The 15,719-nt window shown below is 42.1% G+C and overlaps 1 protein-coding gene across 2 annotated transcripts in view; it reads right to left on the bottom strand.

Annotated features, from left to right (window-relative positions):
• The window catches only part of ssbp4 (single stranded DNA binding protein 4), a 127,895-nt gene that overhangs the window by 42,178 nt on the left and 69,998 nt on the right, over positions 1-15,719 (bottom strand). The window lies entirely within an intron of this gene.

Here is a 15,719-nt window from a genome sequence, read left to right as displayed (position 1 = left end):
GTCCACACACATGTTGAGTGTGCACAAAGGTCCACAGCTTATACCACATAGACAAATTTGCACATATGCTGCTACCTTCCCATGGCTCCAGCAGCTGTTATGTCAATCAGGTAAATTAATTACCGGTAAACAAATCTGCTCGGAATCTCCCAACAGAATGCACACAAACATGCATGTACTGCCCCCCCCCCCCTGTTGCACCACCTCCTTCTCTGCAGCATTTCTTCCCAACATTAGGGCCCCAGGAGCCTGGAGATGCCTCCCAGCTACCCAGGAGCTGCTCGAAGCTGGAAGCCCAGAAGGAAGAAGCTGGAGAAAACCACCAGGCTCTCACCTTGCTGCCCCGGAGCATTTACCTCAACTCCTGCTGCTGCCTCTCAGGCTAACCAGTCAACCTTTCACAAATTACCTGATGGGAAAAAAAAAAAACACTTATCTGACTGCAGATGGCATGCTTGTGCATGCATGCGTGCAAGAATCCACACAAAGACAGCTGAAAATCTGCTCTGAAAGGAAACAAATAAGTGCAGAAGCACAATATTCTGCTTGTCAGTTCTTGGCTCTCTGTGGATGAGGTATACAAGCCACATGATGGCAAAAACAATCTGATGTAAATAAAGAGGGAAACAAAGCAAAACAAACAAAAATGATACTCAAAAATAACGTCATACTTTCAGTGATGAAAAAGCTCTTTTACTTTTTTATGTGCATCACAAGCCCCTTTTACACTGGCGAATACACCGCGTTTAACACGCCAACCGAGTGTGTCGCCTGTCTTTCTTGCAGGAGGCGTTTAGATTGGATCCCGCTATTATCGCTGGATGATGAACGCGTGTTTAACGCGCGTAGTTAGGTAATATCAACACAAGGCGTGTTATTTGCCACTCTGTGCTTGGAGGCGAGTTGACGGGAGGGAAGGCGAGTCGGTAGGCGTAATCCGTGTGACATAACGTGAGATGTGAGGGCGTGTAGCATGACGTATTATTCCAACATCAGCCGGATGCAATACGCCGTCAGACAGGTGTAATTTTCAAAACGAGGATGGATGAACATCAGGATAGGGCTGGGCGATATGGACCAAAAGTCATATCTGGATATTTTCTAGCTGAATGGCGATACTCGATATATATCGATATTTTTTCTGTGCCATAATTGGGGTTTCCCCCAAAGCATTATAGCATAGCATCTCTGTTAGCATCTCTGTTAGCTTCATTTTTTTCTGAGGCAAACCCTTAAAAAAACAGTCAGTTTTAATACAAAGCCTCGTGCCAAATGTCACACAGGTTCCTTTATTAACAGAGGTCTGCACAATATCAAAATGTATAAAACACATGAAATAAAAATAAACTGCCTGCATATATAGAATAAAAATGCTTCTTGAATAAAATAAAACAAATATCCCTTTCCTGCGTAACAATTAAATTAAAATACACTGTGCAATTAATACAATGTAGACAGTAACAGGCAGACTTTTCCACTGAGGTTGACAGTTGTGCAAATAACAAAACATTTGTGCAAATCTCAAATAAAACATTCAAGTCTATTTGTCACAAAATAAGCTATATCGCCCAGCCCTACATCAGGATTAGCATTTTTTTGGTTGGGTTTGGCTTCTTGCAGAGCTCCAGTTTGTCATCATTTGTGGTTCTTTGTGGCAAGCCAGAGGGACTGCCAGACCGGGATTCGACCCTGCGCTGCCTGCATGAAGGGCAACAGCCTCTTCTGCCTGCTTAACGCTGAGCTACCCAGAGCCCTGACCTGTTCACAATGACTGAAGTTGAGCTGCGTATTTCATCCTGCCTACGTAGGGATAGTACATCATCCAGCGATAATAGCGGGATTTAATCTAAGAACACCTACATTCTGTTAGCCTTTATGTTCAATATTTTTTTTTTTAAAAAGGCCATTTTTAGTTACAATTTTAACAAGAAGGTTCTAAACTTGGACCCACTGCTCCGCCGCTAGCACAGCTGACTCAAGAAAGTCATGTGACCTGTTAAACTCAGTTGCACTGTCATTAGCACTCGTGGTTTAACCTGCAACTGAAAATTAGCTGGATCTCAATTGCTGGGTCCTAGTTAGGACATTCTTCATTTTTAATGTATTAACTGATCTCCTGACATGCACATATATTCAACACACACACACACACACACACACACCCAGCAGCCTTTATTGGCCATGTCGGTAGTTAATGACTAAAGCTTGGTGATGGCCTGCTGCTCTCTGGTGACCCTTTCTAACACAGGTCCCCCCTGCTGGCTCTTCTCTTTAATTACACAGAAACACACACACACTGATATGCATCCTCCACCCGTGGCCTTTCACTCCTTCAAAGGACAGTTGGTGTTGGCTGAAAAACCACAGGGGAACCGGAGGAAAGGGTGAATAGATGCCGTTCCTCTTCTGGCGGCCACCAGCACATGCATTTTAAAGGAAAGAGGCAGGAATACACATGTACGATGATGGATGTCTAATTGAAGATTATTAATACGGCTTATTAGGGAACAATATAATGCTTTGAACCGAATGTGAGGAATATGGTTGAATGAAAGGTGTGTAAGCATTTGTCAAACTGAATGGGAGAGAGGCGGAAGAGAGTTAAGAAAAATGATTTTAATGTGTGCTACCTCCTGCCCTCTGGTGTCAGGCTCTTATTCATTAAATCTAGATGCTCCTCGCGGCAGGTCAGAGAGGGCTGCAGATCACGACTGAGCAGGTAGATTATCCCCTGAAAGGCCACTTCACAGGTGATGACACGCACACAAACAGTCACCCTCAAACACGGTTGTAGAAGCAGAAAAGGCCCATAATCGCTGCGTTCCCACTAGGGCTGTTCGATTAATCGATTTTAAATCGTAATCGCGATTATGTAATTAGAACTATGTTAAAACGTGAAACTCGTAAAATCGATTTTTCACTTTTTTTTTTTATACCTTGTCTGCACACATATTAATGATTGATACCATATTAATGATTGATGGAAATACGTCTCAATACCTGCGACAAGTGCCCCATCGGAGAGGCTCTTTAGTGTAGGAGGGGGCGTTGTAACATGCCACCGGGCATCCCTCAAGCCAGATGCGGTAGACCGGCTCGTGTTCCTTGCAAAAAACTTGCAAATGTGAATATCAAATGTAATGACTGACATTACACACCTCTACCTCCTTCATGGGTTGCATTATTATTTAGCATGCAAAGACCCAGTTTAGTTTAATTAGAAAATGTCTTGTTTTATTTAATTGGAAATATAACTTACTGTATGTTTGCAAGTGCTGATTTGCTGATTTTTTTTTCAGAGATAAAACTTTATATTTTATTATATTTTTTAAAACTTTTTTTCAACTTATTTTACAGAGTTTTGCACTTTATTCATTCATTTTTGGTTTAATAAGAGCAAAGTTTGCAATTAAAGCCCAATGGGGCAAATGTTCAATAAAAAAACAGCATATTTGAAATCATTTCTTTGCCTTTTGTCAATTCACAAAATAATCGTAATCGTAATCGAAAATCGGATTTTGAGAGAAAAAAATTGAGATTTTATTTTTGGGCGAAATCGAACAGCCCTAGTTCCCAGGATTTGCAGCATTGTCCTCCTTGTAGCGAGAATGTAAATAAATGTTAGGCTGTGTGACGTTGTGATGCTGGGTCGGTGTGTTTCATGTCAGCTTCTCAGAATCCAGGTACAAGACCGTCTTTCATCAGCTGCCTCTTTTGCACCAACGTTCGACACCGATGTAGACAAAGTTCTGTCATAAAAGAGGCTCAGACACCTCGCACGCCTCCACAGACCAGAATGCAACGCAGCCAAGAAAAACCAAGAAGACGAGACGCTCCCGATTTCCAGTCAGGAAACCTCAGCCATCACTTTAAACTTTTCCACCTACACACAGAAAACCACAACAGAAAATGAACAGGTTCACAGCTGCTGTCTGGGCTTTGTAGGGCAGCATTGTGAGAGCAGCTGAAACCAGCAGCACAAAAAGTATGTAGATCATTCACAATCACCCAAAACAAGAAGCTCCAGGGATGCACGTAAAAGTAAAAAAGAATAATACACTGTAGCGTTTTCCCTTAAGCTCAAACATATACTGTAAATGTCCAGACACATAAAACACAACGAGAGTACACACTCAAACACCTGTTGTGTACATGCTCCACACGCTGACATTTATGGTGAAATACTCGGTGACATTTACATGTCTGAAAACCTTTATTTGCTGCAGGTTCAGACCGCTTCGCTCATGTTCACATATCATACACACCTAGACTACAGATCTGAAAGCTTCTTCATTATTAACTCAATTTAATATCCTTGAAGTGCTAGATTGCTCTTGGGCGAATCTTATACAATATTAAAGAATATTTCTGCAGAAAGTGAATGAAATAGCAAGAACAAGAAAGACACTGATAATTTAATGAGCTCATGAAGATGTTAAAAAGACTTCTCAAGTGACAACTGGAAAGTGCTAATCGGCAAAATTATTGTTAAATTCATTGTAACAACATATTTGGAAATGATAATAATAACAGAAGGCTCCCATACAAATGAAAATATATCATCACTCAATAGCACTATTTCTTTTGTGTCCCTTCTTTCTATCAAGATTTAAAGCTGCAAAGTTATTTCCTGGTTTTACTGGGGAATATGTGTTATTTCCTCTGAGAGCATTTCATCTACAGGGAATACTGAACCTGTTTGGGATGTAAATACTGTAAATACGATGTTTTTACTGGTCTTCATAAACATAAGTAGTCCAGACCAGATCCAGGGCCAGCATTGGTTCAGATCCACATTTATTCCAGCCTGTAAAACATGGATCAGGTCCAGATCCATGTCTTTTTAACATTCATTCCCGAGTGGACCTGTGAAGGCCATTACACAGGAAATGTTTTCAGAACTGAGAACTGATCCTTTCTTTTCTTCTTTTCTGGAAACCTTAAGACTTTTTACAGGAAGTAATGTTGGGTGAATCTTTGTAACATTCAGCCTCATTTAGACCTTGTATGAATAAATAAATAAAATGCAGAGTTCTCGTTTTTTATTCGTACAACCAAGTCTGGCTGGGTACGTTCAACATCACCTCTTACGGTTTGTAGCAAAAGAAAACAAGTGCAGAGGCTGTCAGATGAAACCTAATACTTGTACAGACAAAACAAAAAGGAAGAAAAGGGTTTAGTCAGAAAGGTTACGATCCAGTTTTACAGAGCGGTGACCCGTCCATCTCAGGGGTACCCCGGCCTTTCACCTGAAGGCAGCTGAGAAAAGCTCTTAGCAGAACTCTCCGTGACCCTAAATAGGAATAAGTGGATACATATGATGGATAGAAAGTTTGCACATTAAGTGTGATTTACCTCATTAATATAAACATTATAAAGGATCCTGTCTATGTACTTTGGTACAGATTTTCTAACCTACAAACCTTAAAGTTGCTACTGTTGGAATCTGTCGCAACTCAAACTTTGCCAAGATCTGACAATAAAACATAACAATTTTTCCAGCCAGACCTCCTACGGGACTATTAAAAAGAAAGAAAGCACCTCAGACAACCTTGTTAGCAATACACCTCCTCCGTATTCTGAGGCTTTCTTTCATATTCTTCTCCTTACTGCTCGTCTTTCTCTCGTGTTATGCACACGCAACTGGATTTTATTTCTGTGCATCAGAAAAAGGTGCAAGATGAAAAGAGCACTGACATCAAAAATAGGGGGGGCAAATAGGGGGCAAGGGCGGACTGGGCGTTACAGTCGGAGCCACGCGTCCCCCGGCGCCTCCAGCAACGAGCTGGACCTCAAAGCGGACGCCAGGCGTCTTTAAGCTTGCAACCCACAGTGAATTACCATGTAATGCTTTGCATAATGTGTTTGTGAAGAAAATGTATTTAGTAAAGAGAACAAGACAAAGTGTAGTTTCTCAGTTCTCGCTGAGTTTGACCACATTTTACAGCAACGCAGTTTCCATCTCTGCTGAGATGAATTCATCTCACAACCATGTTTAGCAACAGAAACAGTAGACACTTAAAACCCTCTCACACCAGTCTGATCCACTCACCCCACTGCTATTTTAAAGTATACATGCATCTGTGTGTGCGTGTGTGTGCGTGTGTGTGTGTGTGTGTGTGTGTGTGTGTGTGTGTGTGTGTGTGTGTGTGTGTGTGTGTGTGTGTGTAGAGGGCGGGCAGGAAGAGATATTCCCAAAGGAGCAGTCCTCCTGAGCTCCAGACATTGGGGGGTTGGGCATGTGAGACACACACACACACACACACACACACACACACACACACACACACACACACACACACACACACACACACACACACACACACACACACACACACACACACACACACACACACACACACACACAAGGCACACGCTACCAATTGCTAGTTTGAACCCCATAGGCACCGGCGTGTAGACCACCTCCACCTCATGAGTCACAAGTCATGAGATCAGTTTCCAAAATTTTCACATTGAGGAAATAGTTACATTTCAACGAGAAAAAAACGAATTAGTTTAGAAACATGTGTCCTCATAAAAAAAAAAAATTAAAAATGCCTTGGACTTTTAATCAAAGCTTTTCTTATTGATTTCTAAGTGGAGTGCAGCTCTTGACTGACTTTAATAGCAAAATAGACCAATGCAAATGTCAAGTGCCACCTGTCCTCTTTAAACACTGTTCAGATTTTTCTCCCTGGTCAAAACCAAGTTTAGCCTGTTCAGCTGTCCTAGTCCAGGTCCCGAGGTCAGACAGGTTAGAGTATTTGAACCCAGTGGCCTTGAAGACCCAGGAGTTGAACACCACCTTACATTGTCTCCCACCAGACAGCAGAAGAAGGAGGAGGAGGAGGAGGAGGAGGAGGAGGAGGAGGAGGAGGAGGAGGAGGAGGAGGAGGAGGAGGAGGTGAGTGGAGACAGCAAGCCACATTCCCAAGACAATGGACGGTCTGTGGAGCTTGCTGAGGCTCTGAGGGCCCCGAGGCATCTTGAGAAGAGGGATAAAAACGAAGGGACTGAGGCAGAAACAAAGAGGGAATGATGTTACGCAGAAAAATGAGAGAAGAGAAAAATGAGACAAGAAGAATAAGAAAACTGATCAACAGGATAAAAAAAATGAAAGAGTGGGATGCACAAATAAGTGAAAGCTGCAAAAGCATGAATGCTGCAGGAAAAAAGCTGCTGGGAACTGATCAGGAGAAAATAGATGACGTTTCATAAAAACATATTACAACCGTGTGAAGTCTACAGTTTTTCCAAAAATATTTTTAAGCCTTTAGTTATTATTTCAAAGGTGAAATTTAGATTTCCTGAAAGTTTGTTAAAACATTTCTGGTTGCAAAAGTGTGAAAACATCCAACAAACATAATGGATTCAGCTTCATTGACCTGTGAAATCAGGTTCAACTTATTCCTTTCATCTGGTTTCAGTGTGATGATGTTGTAAGTAACTAAATCTGGATTTCCTCTTCAGTTTGATTAAGGAGATTATGGTATTAAGTATACTGTTGGCTTTGCAATTACCTCTTAAAGGAATATTCCGTGGTTAAATCAATGACTACACCGTAATGAGTGTAAGCAAGCTTATGACAACAAAGAAGTGAATGGACAGGCAATCTTATGCAAACAGTCCTTTTTTTGCTGCACTTAACGTACACATACAACGTTACAATGATCTTGGATCATCTGTTGGGACTCTAGCCAAAGTGTTTTGTCAGAGGCCTGAAGTAAAATTTGCTTGGATGTTTCTACTTGCCCTCTGGGCTAATGTCCATTAAACTACAAACATATGCAGCCACCTCACAGCTAGAAGGTCCTGGGTTCAATTCTCGCCGGGGACGCTGTGGGTGTTGAGGGCGTGTTTACTTCCTCTTGTCCTCAGCGCCCACACCCTGGGTGGGGTTAGAAAGGGTCTTTCTGTGTGGAGTTTGCATGTTCTCCCCGTGTTCCCTGGGTAGCTAATGTAATCCTCACAAAAACATGCAGCTGTCCTGGGCTACACACTGCCCCCTCTGGCCAGTCGGGGCGCCAGATGGGGGGAGGATCTGGCTGGAATAACGTGATTAGGGGTGGGTAAAATTATCGAAAAATCGATGCATCGCAATTATCCCCGCCCCTAATTCAATATCGATTAAGCAAAGCCTCTGAATTGATTCACCTCCCGGCCAGTGGGGGGCGCTGTGCACAACATTTTCTTATGATTCGCGTTTTGTGGACGGTGGCTGAACGTGACCAAACAACAATAAAATGGCGATGATGGCAAGTGGAAAACCTTTCAGATCAGATGTTTGGACTCATTTTGAATTCCCATTTAAAGAAGGAACACGAGAAACTGACAAAAGTAGGGTGGTGTGTGAAGCTGCTTTCACATACAGCGCGGTTTGTGCCGCGCCCACCGCCGGGCAGGGCGCAGAGTCGGCGCAGAGCCTCCACCATCAGGGGATAAAAATATGATAAAAAAAAAAAACAACAACAAAAAAACTACAAACATATAATCTGTTCTAATTTAGAGGAGACCTATTATGAAAAACACGTTTTTTCTTGCTTTAACATATATAAAGTGGTCTCCCCTCAGCCTGCCAACTCAGAGATGGAGGAAAGAAACCAAATTCTGCAGTGTCTGTACAGCGCCCGGATGATCCATCCAGTGTGATGTGGATCTACGAGCCGTTCAGATTCTGCTCCCTTTCGTTACGTAACGACGGGAGCGATTTACATCGGTTGTCCTCCGGTGCGTGAAACCACGCCCACAACTAACTCAGCCGGCCGGAGCTTCCGCCATTTTTCCGTAGCGGTGTATCGTGATGGCATCTGTTCGAGCTAGACATGCGAATTGCTCTGTTGTTGGTTGTAAAAACTTGCTTTGTGCCCTCCCCTGTTACGCATCATTCAGACAGCCAATCAGCACAGAGCCTCATTATCATAGCCCCGCCCACTCAGAATCCTGCATAGATAATGAGGTTAGAGAATGGGAAGATAAAGACATGGTTTAGAGACTGAATTTCTAATTTATTTAGCAAAAAAATCTAAAGCTTGTTTTTAAGACATTCAAGGTCTGTTTATAATAGGTATTAGATGCCATAATAGGTCACCTTTAAAACTGATTCAATTCAGATTGTTTTGTTCCATTGTGAAAGTTTTCTCCTATTACCACCCAGTAACAGACCTAGAGTTGATTTAATTAGGGAATATTCTTTTAAGAAATAATCTATTGAGATCCAGCTTATTTAGATCAGAGGCTCTGATGGATGAAGAGAGGCTCAATGTTCTTCTCATTTTTCAGAAGCTTTTATACTTTATTTGTGTGGGCGAGGATTGGACTGGGGTCCAAAGACCTCCAGGACGGCAGTACCTTAAAAGGCCAATAAAGGCCGGCTCTTAGACACGTCAGCCACAGCAGATCCCATTTGAATGTTGATGATGCTAACTTCTATGAGTAGGAGGTTGAATTTATACACACCTTATCTGATCGTACTGGAAAGGTAGCGGCAACGCTGGCTGCATACACGTCAATTCACTTTAATATGATGGTTACATCTGGTGTACACCACAGTCCAGCGAATTCTGCCCTTAAAAAAGGGCTGAAACATTTGAAAACGATGAAGTAGTAACTAGTTACTAGTTGGATTGATTTCTATTTCTATCATGATTTGCTTCGAAACTGTTATGCAGCCAAAAATCTACAAATAATAGCAGAGCAACTACCTACATTTATGGAAGGAAAACCATTAGAAAAGAAAAACAAAACAAAAACGAGATTATTTCCAGCAGATTTTCAGTCTGTTTTTACCTCTTCACACTAGGGCTGGGCGATATATCGAGATTTTAATATATATCGATATATTTTCAAACGCGATATGGTACGAGACAATATCGTTTATATCGAGAATTTTTTTTTTTTTTTTTTACAATTTTGATATAGCTTATTTTGTGACAAATTGACTTGAATATTTTATTTGAGATTTGCACAAATGTTTTGTTATTTGCACAACTGTCAACCTCTGGAAAAGTCTGCCTGTTACTGTCTACATTGTATTAATTGCACAGTGTATTTTAATTTAATTGTTATGCAGGAAAGGGATATTTGTTTTATTTTATTCAAGAAGCATTTTTATTCTATATATGCAGGCAGTTTATTTTTATTTCATTTGTTTTATACATTTTGATATTGTGCAGACCTCTGTTAATAAAGGAACCTGTGTGACATTTGACACGAGGCTTTGTATTAAAACTGACTGTTTTTTTAAGGGTTTGCCTCAGAAAAAGAAGCTAACAGAGATGCTATGCTATAACGCTTTGGGGGAAACCCCAATTATGGCACAGAAAAAATATCGATATATATCGAGTATCGCCATTCAGCTAGAAAATATCGAGATATGACTTTTGGTTCATATCGCCCAGCCCTACTTCACACATGCCCAGTGCACATGGAAGGCTTTGAGATATGCACTTATCGTGGTGTAACAAGCATGGATGCTGCTCCATTCTCATTTTGAAGCAGTTTTTTAAAATCTCAAATAAACTCATGTGGACGTAGCCTTGGTGCTATGGAGCTGTGGCTGCCACTCGACGGATGTCCCCAGGCTCTTAGTCCGATCCAGGACTTGAACGACACTTCTGCCTTCCAAGACCCAAGGTAGCATTGACTAAATGATGAGCTCAAAGCTGGAAAGCAGCAGTTCATAACAGAGGAAAACAACAGAGTGGCTAGCTCATACCTCCCAACCTAAAGGCCACCGGAAATGAAACCGATTAAACAGTGTGGTTGAGTGACAGAGCTCCTATCAACAAACCTGGTTTAAATCTCACCCAAACACAACTCAAGTCCTTTGCCTCCTACAAAAAGAAACATGTGTGTAACCACAGAGGGACCCAGGACTTGAACAACTTGTTTCCCCCTTCCCACCACTGACAGTGATCGCCTGTGCCACCAGCAGAGCGAGCAACAGCAGGTCAGCCATCCATGGGATGACTCTGCAACCGTACCTGCCAAATCCCCCAACCCCCTCCTCTGGCCATGCCACCTCCACACATGTCGGCCCCTCTTGTCCCTGCGAGCCGCACCAGCCGATAAACCGCGGGAGCACCAGTGGACTAGGCCTGTGTTGAAAAAATCAATTTCCCAATTCTAAATCGATTTTCATATTAATTCCTAAAAATCGATTAATATGTCTAAAGATCGATTTTTTTTCTTTTATTTTCTTTTATTTATTTATTTATTTTTTTTTTTTTCATCATTAAAACTTTTGGTTATTTTTTTGTTTATCCCCAAAAAAGGAATGTTTTGTTGGACACGAGAATAACTGGTGCCATGTTTTTGCCTTTAAATATGTTTAAAGGTATGAAAACATTAAAGTGTTATAATTGCATAAATTGTTTATATTTCATTACTTTATATACTGTCTTGGGGTTACATTTGCAAAAAATGCTAAAAACCAAATTCTCAAAAATTAAAAACCAAAATAGACCGAAAATGGAACAAATAAAAACGGAATGTGGGAAAAAATAAAACCGATTTCATACGACTCTGTTTCCTCCCTGGATCTGTTTGGTAATTCTGACCCACATGATGTTTCTGAAAGCAGTTCTATCAGCATTCTGGGAGCTGATTGGTTCTTACAGCATCATTAGCTGCTACCGTGATTCTATCTGTTGAATCTCAATATAATACTAGTAGTAATATTTTGCATAACTACAGTCATATAATTCATGCCATTGCTCAAAAAAACGTTTTAAAAACATTAACCCAAATCAATATCAGAATCGAATCGAATCGGATCGAATCACATCTTGATAATCGATTCTGAATCTCAAGAATCGGAATGGAATCGATTCTTGACATTTGAATGGATCCCCAGCCCTACAGTGGACGGGCTCCCAGAGCTCAGCAGGGACCTGACATGCGAGGACATCTGACATCAATGTCCTCTTTTTGCATTCTTGCTTCTAGGGACCATGTCAGTTGCCAAGCAGTGTCTCTCATAGGCCGGTTAGCTGCGAGAGACAGTAACTCCGATTTCAGCGACACCGGCTTTTTCATCCTCCACACGAAGACGGGGCCGTGGAGCAAACGGAAAGAGCAGCCGGCTCCCTGCGAGGTCAGAGAGCCAACACTTCCTGGGTCGGCCTTTGCACCGCCGTCGGGACGGACGTTGACAAATATTTATTCTGGAGGAGCCGTGGAGAGGAGTTGGAGAGAGGAAGAGGAGGCAAAGATTTCCCGAGAACACTTCACTTTCTCTTGATAGAAGCACACATGTGGGCAGGCGAACTCTCACCAGCATCGCCATCAATAAATAAATAGAGGCTGACAGAAATATCCCCGGCATAGTCTCAGCCCAGCAGTGGCACGCACAGAGACAAGCAGAGAGGGGACGAGCGACCCACACACACACACACACACACACACACACACACACACACACACACACACACACACACACACACACAAAATGAGGCATGAACATAAAGCCTGGGAGAGATAGCAAAGAGAGAAGGGAACAAGAAGGAGGGAAACAGAGCGAATAAATTGAAAGAGCTGAGAAACAGAGAAGAAAAAATGGAGAGATTAGAATAAAAAAGAGAGGCAGTCTCTTGTTCTTTTGAGTTTGGTTCTGCTCTAGAGTCACAAGACAGGATTAATGGCTGAGGTGAAACATGCTTACTGTTTCATTCCTGCTTGCCCCCACCCACCCACGTTTCTCCTCTACCCTCCTCACCTCCACACCCCGGCAGACAGGCAGACTAGAGCCGTCTCTAGCGCAGAAATATACATGGACATTAAGACCCACACACACGTAGCAACCCCCCCTATCTGAGCCTCTGCTCCGTCGCCCTGTCTCAACCTCTGGTTCTGATTTAGCAGCAACCTCCTCCACTTCATCACTCTGCTCCCTCTGCTCCTCAACCTCTAGCTCTTCTTTAGCATGTTTGCATGCATAAAATTCTGTTTTTCCTGCACATGGGTACACTGACACGTATGCAAGCACAGGCTGAGACATTCATGCACCCCCCCCCCCCCCCCCCCGACTGTGAGTGGTAACACGAACACGCAAACAATCACTGACACACAGACAAACAGCATGAAGCACCCGAGATCATATTCATGGAGACACATGCTGCCCTTCCTCAATGATTAGTCAAAATATGCCAGAGATCACAGAGCGGCAGGAAGACCCTCCACACATGGAGCTGCAGACACAAACACGCGTTAATATGAACACATATACAAAAACCATGTCCTCGCTCTCTCTCTGCTCCACAAAATAAAGAAAAAATAAATATCACACACGCACTCCTTTGCCGTCCCCCTCGCCGGCACGCTGCCAGGCTTCACATAAACATGGCGCATCGCCTTGCACAGCCCTTCTGCATGTAACGCAAACACTGGAAAACCAAGGCTTCTGTAACTCCGATGCTTTCAATAACAAATTACACAAGCAAAAGGAACAAAAATGCAAGAAGCCACTCTTCGCCCTCCTGGTGCAAAATTAAGGTAAAGAAGCAGATGATAATAATCCATTCTGAAAAGTGGAATTACCGCCTCACGCTTTGATGCCTCCGCCCACCAGTCAGTTACAGCTCACATCCATGTTTGCATTTGTGCCATCATCAAAAGTTAATCGTCATTCAAGTCAAACGTTTAAAAGTAAGAAGTTGACTGTGCAAACCCGGGTATCACCTTGGGGCGAATTTTGTTTCAACATACAGGCATATGTAAACATAACTGATTTGATTTGACTTGTTAAGCATTGATATTGTTGTTTTTTTTGTGTTTGTTTGTTCTACTGCATGCCTATTGTATTACTGTTCACTGAGAGAAACAGAAATCTGACTCAAACTCTTGGTATGTGTTCACTAGGCCTGTCCAGAATATAACATTTCCAGAGAGAGAGAGAGCCTAAGACAACTGAGTGTTGTTCTTATTTTATGACAATAATATCAAACTTGCTTTCTTATGTCTTTAAAATAAAAAAAAAAGTCATCTCTATTTTATCCTTGCGCACAGCCTCCATCATCTGGTAACAACTGGTTTACGGACACTGCTGCGCTCTGCTCTCCGCCACCGACAGAACCGAGCAGAAACCGAGCTGAACCATCAACAGGCAGCAAGACCTCTCACAGTGCAGGGCTGCTGTTCAAAAAGTCCCTAAAAAGTCACAAATACCATCTTATTGAACAATACAACCTATAAATGTAGTCAAAATCACAACAACAAGGAAAAAGAAAAGCAACACGATTAGTCAAAGTTCAATCTTTATAATTTTAAGCACATTAGATGTGCCATGTCAAACACTGCTGCCCTAACATTTTTACATGCTAGGATTTTCTCACATTTAAGCTACTGCAACACAACCTGGACCATGGTGGGGCCTACCACACTCAAGCCAGTGGAGGTTTTATATAAAAAAGCACTCAAAATCCTAGATAAAAAACCTATCTCATACCATCATTGCAACATCTTGGACAAATACAATCTATTAAGCTTCGACAACTCCTGCAAATTCTCATACAGTTGTCTAATGTATAAAACCCTACATGGCCTGGCACCACCTTGCCTCCAGGAATTTTTTAAATACCGACAGTCGCGGGTCACTCGAGCAGTGTCCAACAGAGTCGTAGAGGAAACTGCTTTTAGCCATAACGCACTATCCATAAAGGGTAGTGCGTTATGGAATTCTATACCTGTACAAATAAGGGGATGCCCCTCTTTAACAACTTTTAAAAACCAGATAAAAATGTGGCTCAGAGGTCAACAAATGTACACACACCTAATGTGTGTTTGGGTCTCCTCCTACCTACTAACCTTTTTTTATCATTCTAATTTTACTAATTGCACTTGTCTTTGTTTCTGTTTTCTTTTTCTTATTGCATTTTTATCTTCTCTGCTTTTAACACCTTACCTGCCTATATTGGGGTACAGATGGAAACTAGCCTGGTGCTACAATCTGGCACATTTACATATGTATATATGTTCATCAATGTGCATTGTCCTGAGAAATAGATAAAGTAAAGTAAAGTAAAGTAAAGTAAAGTAAAGTAGTAATTGGTTCTACATCTGTCATCGTCATTTGGATGTTGAGCCTATTTGAAAATTGGACCTGTAACAATGTATGGAAAGTCAGTGACTGCTCATATGAGCTGGTGTTCTCCTCCTCCCTCATTATCTTCTCATAATGACTTTCAAAATCCCAAACTTTATGGACATGACGACGTCAAAGCACACCGAAAATTTCCAGCGGTGATCGACCGATGTAAAGTTCACTGCATGATGTTGGAGAAGGCAAAACTTCTAATGTCGTTGAAGAAGAAAAACCTAATTGAAGGAGTTTTCTCAGTGACAGTTTACAAATTTGAAATGGGTCTCATCTGATGTGAACAGTGAGGTGACAGTGAGGTGAAGCAGTTACCGTTTAGCTGCTATGGGTGCAGCCATACATACATGCACAATCGCATTTACACACAACGTGGACCGGCAGAACGGTTATACGACCCTGAGAAGATCATTTACACACATGCCTCCACACCCTTTAACGCACACTGGCCCCCCGACCCCCCCACCCCCTTCCCCCGCCCTTCCACTCCTTTATATCAACCCATCACATGAACATGAAGAGACACACACACACACACACACACACACACACACACACACACACACACACACACACACACACACACACACACACACTCACACACACACACACACACACATATACATAC

This window comes from Cololabis saira, chromosome 13 (assembly GCF_033807715.1).
Source record: "Cololabis saira isolate AMF1-May2022 chromosome 13, fColSai1.1, whole genome shotgun sequence".
Classification (NCBI taxonomy): Eukaryota; Metazoa; Chordata; class Actinopteri; order Beloniformes; family Belonidae; genus Cololabis; species Cololabis saira.
This window is presented reverse-complemented; position numbering and strand designations above follow the sequence as displayed.